Below are 6,000 nucleotides of genomic sequence, written 5' to 3'. Positions count from 1 at the left end.
TGCCGACCCTCCGTCACCTCTGTCTGTCCCATCCCATCCCCGTGTCACCGCCCGTCACCACCCTGTCACCCCGGTCAGCCCGTCACCCGTGTCACGCCCCATCACCTCTGTCACCTTCCCTTGTCCCATCCCTTTCCCGTCATTCCTTGCCACCTGCTTTCCTTGTCACTCCCCCGTGTCCCATCCTGTCCCCGTGTCACCCCCGTCCCCCTCGCGCTGTCCCCTCATGTCCCCTCGCCCCGCCCCGTCCCCGCTGTCACCGCTCCGCGCATGCGCAGTGCGCGCGGCGAGGCCGTGCCCGGCTCCGGGCGGGGCGGGGCGGCTCCATCCGGGTCCTGCCCGGGCCGGGCGGTGCGGGCGGCGCGAGCCCCGGCGGGACGGCGCGGCGGCGGGTGAGTGCGGGGGGCGGGAGCCCCCTGGGGGGCCGGAGGACCGGAACCCCCCCCGAGCGCCCGCATGGGGAGCGGGGACCCCCCCCGGCGACCCCCATGTGGGGTGGGACCCCTCGCTGTGCCTGGTTCTGTGGGGAAGGGACCCCTCTCCATCCCCCCTGTGTGCCTGGGGTCCCTCCCTGTGCACCCCTCTGTGGGGCAGGGTCCGTCCTGCAGCTGCGCTTTGGGCAGGACCCTCCCTGTGTGCCTTGTTCTGTAGGGAAGGGACTCTTGCAGCCCTTCTGTGCGGTGGGACCTCTCCCTGTGCCTTGTTCTGTAGGGGAGGGTCCTTCCTCCATCCCCTCTTCGGGCTGTACCCTCTCCCTGCGCCTTATTCTGTAGGGACGGGTCTGTTCCATCCCCTCTCCCTGTGCCTTGTTCTGTGGGGCAGGGTCCCTCCTCCATCCGCTCTTTGGGCTGTACCCTCACTCTCTGCCTTGTTCTGTGGGGCAGGGTCCCTCCTCCATCCGCTCTTCGGGCTGTACCCTCACTCTCTGCCTTGTTCTGTGGGGCAGAGTCCCTCCTCCATCCGCTCTTTGGACAGGACCCTCTCTCTGTGCCTTGTTCTGTGGGGCAGTGTCTGTTTTCCAGCCCTCTGAGGGGCAGGACCCTCTCCCTGTGCCTTGTCCTATGGGACAGGGCTCCCCCAACATCCTCCCCCACTGTGGGGCAGGGGCACCCCGTCCTCAGCAGCTCCCACGGGGGACAGGGTCCCTCTCTCTCTGCTCCACAGTCCCCTCGGTGACAGGGACCTCCACAGGGCAATGGGGCATCCCCCACGTCCGTGCAGACCCCGAAGGGAGCACTCTCAGGGGTCAGGGCTGTGCTCTTGGGGTGTCTGGCAGCACTACAGGGCTGCCATAAGGTCCCGCTTCTGGGGCAGAGGGGACAGCCCCGAGGCTGGAGCCATGGACTGGGGCTGCATCATCATTGGGGACATGTCCCCAATGTCCCCATCCTGTGCCTGGACCCCCTGATGAGGGGGAGCGCCTGGGGGTCCCACCCCACGCTCGGCTCAGGGTCCCCAGGTCACCTCTGTTCCCAGTAGTCGCTGGCTTGGAATCAGACACGTCCCCTTGCTTTCCTGGGGCCGAGACAGGACGCTGCGGGTTTCTTCTGCTTTAAAAGAAAACAAAAAAAGAAAAAAAAAAAAAGAAAAAGCCACCCAGAAATGGGGAAAAGCTGCTTTTTTGGAGTTACACTGGGCTGCTGTTCCTGCTGCGCCGCCACGTCCGTACCCTCCCTGTGCCCGCCGCTTTGGCAGGGGACCTGCGTGGGACCCTGGGGACTGCAAACCGACGGGTAAAAATGCACCTCCTGCGGTTTGGGGTTTTGGTTTTATTTTGTTTGTTCAGTTCAGCCTGTCTTTGTCTTCGCCGGCGTGCACGGAGGAGAACACGCCGTGGGTCTCGGTCACCCCACGAGCGGCGCCGGCTCCTTCGGATGTGCCAGCATGTGTGTCTGGGGGTTGCTTCCCCCCTCCCGTGCACACCTTTGGCAGGAGGCTTGGATGACATCTTGCTCTGGCACGCTTCTCGCCTTTGATCTCGAGTTTCCTGCCATGGATAACGTGTTCGGCAACACGCGAGCCCGGCTCCGCAGCTGCCGGGGAGGGTGATGCGGGTGCCTCCTCCTCCTCCTCCTCCTCGTCCCGGTTTTCCCCAGCTGGCTCCTGCCTACAGCTCCCGGCTTTCCTTTGTTTCGGGTGCCGCCAGGACGGGCTCTCACAGCCCAAGGATGCTCTGAACGGAGCAAAACCAAGCACAAAAAGACACCTCCCCCCCATCCCTTTGTTTCCAAGCGTTTGCGGGCTCAGCTGGTTTTTACACGGCGGCTATTCATGTGCCCAGGCAGATAAGCCCGACTACTTAATGTCTCTCTCTTTTCTTTTTTTTTTTTTTCCCCTGTTCGGAGTTATTTTGGGTGCTTTAGTTTGCAGGGAGCACATCCCGGCTGCAGGCTGAGCCAGAGGGATGCAGCAGCTTTCTGGGAACGGGGTGAATTTGCCAGAAGCATAACTGGAACATCTCGTGGTTGTCCTCTGGTGTCCTCCTTGCATCTCCTCGGGTGAGCAGAGCCATAAGCTCTCAGCACCACGCTGAAATCTGGGATCACCAGCCCTTCTCCTGGGAGAACTCTGACCCTGGTTTTCAAGACCCGCTGCCAGCAGCAGCTTTGGGGACAGAGGAAGGTGAACAAAACCCAGGCCTGTGCTCAGCAGTGATGGCTGAAATCAGCCTTTTTAAAGAAAATACATCCTTGAATTTACAGAAAGCAAAATATAAGTTCTAATATTATTATCATCATTATTTTTTAGATTCCTACTGCTGTTTCATTTCCTCAGGTGTTGGGTTTAACAGCGAAACCATCATCTGAATTCATTTGAATGCAGTTTTTTTTTACACAACAGATGTACACAAATCACCTTAAGCGTGTCAAACGGCCCCTGAGTAAATCATGTTGTTTGCTCTATTATTTTATTCATACAGGTTCGATGCTCCAGCTGATGCATCTGGAGTGCTGTGCCATCTGGAGCAAAAATTAAATACAAATTTGGCCCCTGGCCTGGAAAAATAACAACCTCATGCCCCACTAATAATTGGCAGTGGAAGGATAGAGCCCCTGACAGAAGAACTGCTTGGGGGCAATGTGGAAGGAACCCAAAATGCACTAATTGAGGTATTTAAAACATATTAAAAAAGGGAAAGTAAATGCTTCCAGCCCCGTCTGCCAGAAGCAGACAGGAGCAACAATGTGATCCTGTTACCAAGTCACAGGGCTGTGCTGGCAGATGGTGGTCCTGATCCTGAGTGGGTGGTGGAGCTGCTGGAGGTGTGTGGGGTGGTGATTTCCCACATCTCCCAGCCTTGCTGCTGGAGGAAATCCCCTCCCCAACCTCCCACAACCTCTGTTCCGCCACTGCTCAGCTGATTTAGGTTTGCTAATTTTGTCCCCATTCACCAAGGCTGGGACACTCCAGGTCTGCTGCTTGTGTTGCTGGCATTGCTGTTTGGTCAAAGGCTGTCTCAGATTTGGGGAGAACGAGATGTGGAGGTGGGTCAGCTCTGCTGGAACTTGCTGCTTGTGCATCCCAGGCTCAGATCCAGTCGCCTCCAGGTGTGATTGGAGATAACTCTGATGGACCAGCTGTGAAGGACACCTTTGGGGTCAGCATGCTCTGAATGTTGTGGGATCTGTTGGACCTTCAGATGAGGAATACTGTGTGCCACATGGGAAATAAGGTGATGGCTGCTGGTTGCTGCCACTGTTCTCGGCTGGAGAGTGGTTCTGGACCTGTCCTGGGGGGAGGCAGGTGATGAGGTGGACAAGGAGGAGGAGGAGGATTCCATGGCAAGGAAGCAGCAGAGCTGCTCAGGACTATGGATCTGAACCAAGCCTGGAGGTTCTACCCAAGAAGAGCCAACTTCCAGCTGCTTCCTGGACTAAATTATGTGTGGGATTACAGGAGGATGCCTGGCTTTGCAAGCAGGGCTTTGTGCATCTGGGCCATCTCTCCAGGCATTCCCCCTTGGGTCACCCCTCCCACTGACCTCCTGTCACCTCCACTTGGGCTGTGTGGCAGAAGATGTGTTGTGAGTGATTCACCCATAGCCATCAAACAACACTTGGATGTGGAAAAGGTGGAGAGAGGCACAGCTGGTGCTCGTTTCCTGTTCCCACCACCTTCACCTGGAGCCTTCTGCCCTGGGATGACAGGGCTGAGCCGTGGTCCTCCCCCACCTTGCCAGGCTCTTGCTGCACAGTAAACCCAAACAAGCCCATCCTTGGGGCCGTGGCAGGAGGTGCAGATCCTTCTGGTGATCCTCAGCCAATTTGGACCGTTGGTGTGGAAGCCTGGAGGGTGTTTTTTGGGGTTGAAGCTCCCCCGGTCTCAGCAGTGGTTGGTGTGCCTGAGCTGGGTTTGTTTGTTTTTGTTCCTGCAATCATTCCCCTTAAAGCTGAGTGTTGTTGACACAAGATAAGATCGGCAGTCACAGCCATTCCCTCCCCTGTCACTGTTGCCCTGGAACCGCTCAGACTCAGATTGGGAGTGGCCGTCCTGGTGTTCCCGTGTTCCCACCCCGAGTCGCTGACAGGGCTCTAAAGCGGCATCAGTGAAGATGTGATACGGGGTTTAACTGCGAGTGAGCCCAATCATCGCCTGAGCCTGAGCCCGGCTAAACTGCGAGTGAGCCAAATCATTGCCTGAGCCCGGCTTAACCGCGAGTGAGCCCAATCATTGCCTGAGCCCGGCTTAACCACGAGTGAGCCCAGTCATCGCCTGAGCCCGGCGGGTGCTCGCTGCATTGAGGAATGACAGTGGTCCCATGGAAAACGAGGAATGCCAGTGATCCCATGGAAAATACGCCTCAGGAGAGGATCCAAACCCACGTGGTTTCGCTGCAGCCGTGGGCAGTGGTGATTTGCTTCCTGACCTGAGGGATGGGAAAGCCTTGACATTGACAGTGGGCTGGAGCAGAGCCTGTTCCTCCATCCTGGGATGCAGCAGACCCTGCTGGAGATGGAGCTGCATCATTTTTGGATGCTGTTCCCTCTGGAACAGTAACACAGAGAATGTGTAATTTTTCTGCTTGTCTGGCATGTTTAAATTTCATCAAAGAACAAAAAACAGTCCTGAAGGATTCCAGCCACATGTGGAGAGCTCCTGTGTCCTGCTGACGAATGGTTGCACTGATGAAGAGACGGTGAGAGGAGACAAGCCTGGCCATAATGCCAATGAGTGGATGGACAACAGGAGCTCATGGACCAGATTAGCTGGAAGCAGCTGGCTCAGTGTAGCTGAAGGCTGTGAGTTCTCATGTTGCTCCAATGCTGGACCTGCAGCTGGATCAGGTTGTGGAAGAAGTAGAGACATCAAGAAATAGGAGGAGCAGCAAGGGCAAGGTGGTGGGAAGCCTAAGCAGGGATATCCTGCTTTTTCTGCTTCATCTTCAGGACTGCAAGTGTGAGGAGCAAGAAGGAATGACTTCTCCAGGCTTATTTTGGCTTTAGTCTTGTTTTTGGGTGGGTTTGCAGGACACCAAGACTGCTGAAGAACTTGGGTTCTCCTGGCTCCAAGGGGGAAAAGGATCTTTGCATGGGATAATCCTGGAGGCCCATCCCAATATTTGAGGGACAGCATGTCCTTCAGTGTGCTGTCTCCATGGAGGCAGGGGATGGAGATCCATGTGGCAGCACAGCCACAAGGGTTATTGATGTGTTGGAAACCATGAAAGGCCCTGAGAATGGTCACATAGGAATTGGGACTTCTCCAAAAAGGCAGTGGGATTGATAACCCAACTGAAGTGCACCTGCACCAACACCCACAGCGTGGTCACCAACAGCAGAAGGATCTAGAAGCCACTGTGCATCAGGAAAGCTGTGACACGCTGGTTGCCAGCAGAGAGTCATGTGGGATGACTCAAACAAATGGATTGCTGCAATGGATGGGGGTAACTTTCCATTATTAATCAGCAGCCCTGGCTAACTGGGAGGTCCCAGCTGACTGGAAGTGAGCAGATGTGACACACAGCTACAAGAAGTGCAGGAAGGAGGGAGGATTTTGGGA

At 56.5% G+C, this 6,000-nt stretch overlaps 1 protein-coding gene across 1 annotated transcript in view; it reads left to right on the top strand.

Moving 5' to 3' along the window:
- Window positions 1–313: 313 nt before the first annotated feature.
- RNF24 (ring finger protein 24) overlaps window positions 314–6,000 on the top strand; it is a 29,378-nt gene continuing 23,691 nt past the window's right edge. Inside the window, exon 1 of the mRNA XM_084204495.1 lies at window positions 314–392. The gene's annotated coding sequence lies outside the window, so the exon portion shown is untranslated. The remainder of the gene's footprint in view (window positions 393–6,000) is intronic.

Source organism: Fringilla coelebs (assembly GCF_963513975.1).
Source record: "Fringilla coelebs genome assembly, chromosome: 4".
Classification (NCBI taxonomy): Eukaryota; Metazoa; Chordata; class Aves; order Passeriformes; family Fringillidae; genus Fringilla; species Fringilla coelebs.
The sequence above is the reverse complement of the archived record's forward strand: the minus strand, read 5'-3'. Positions and strand labels throughout refer to the sequence as shown.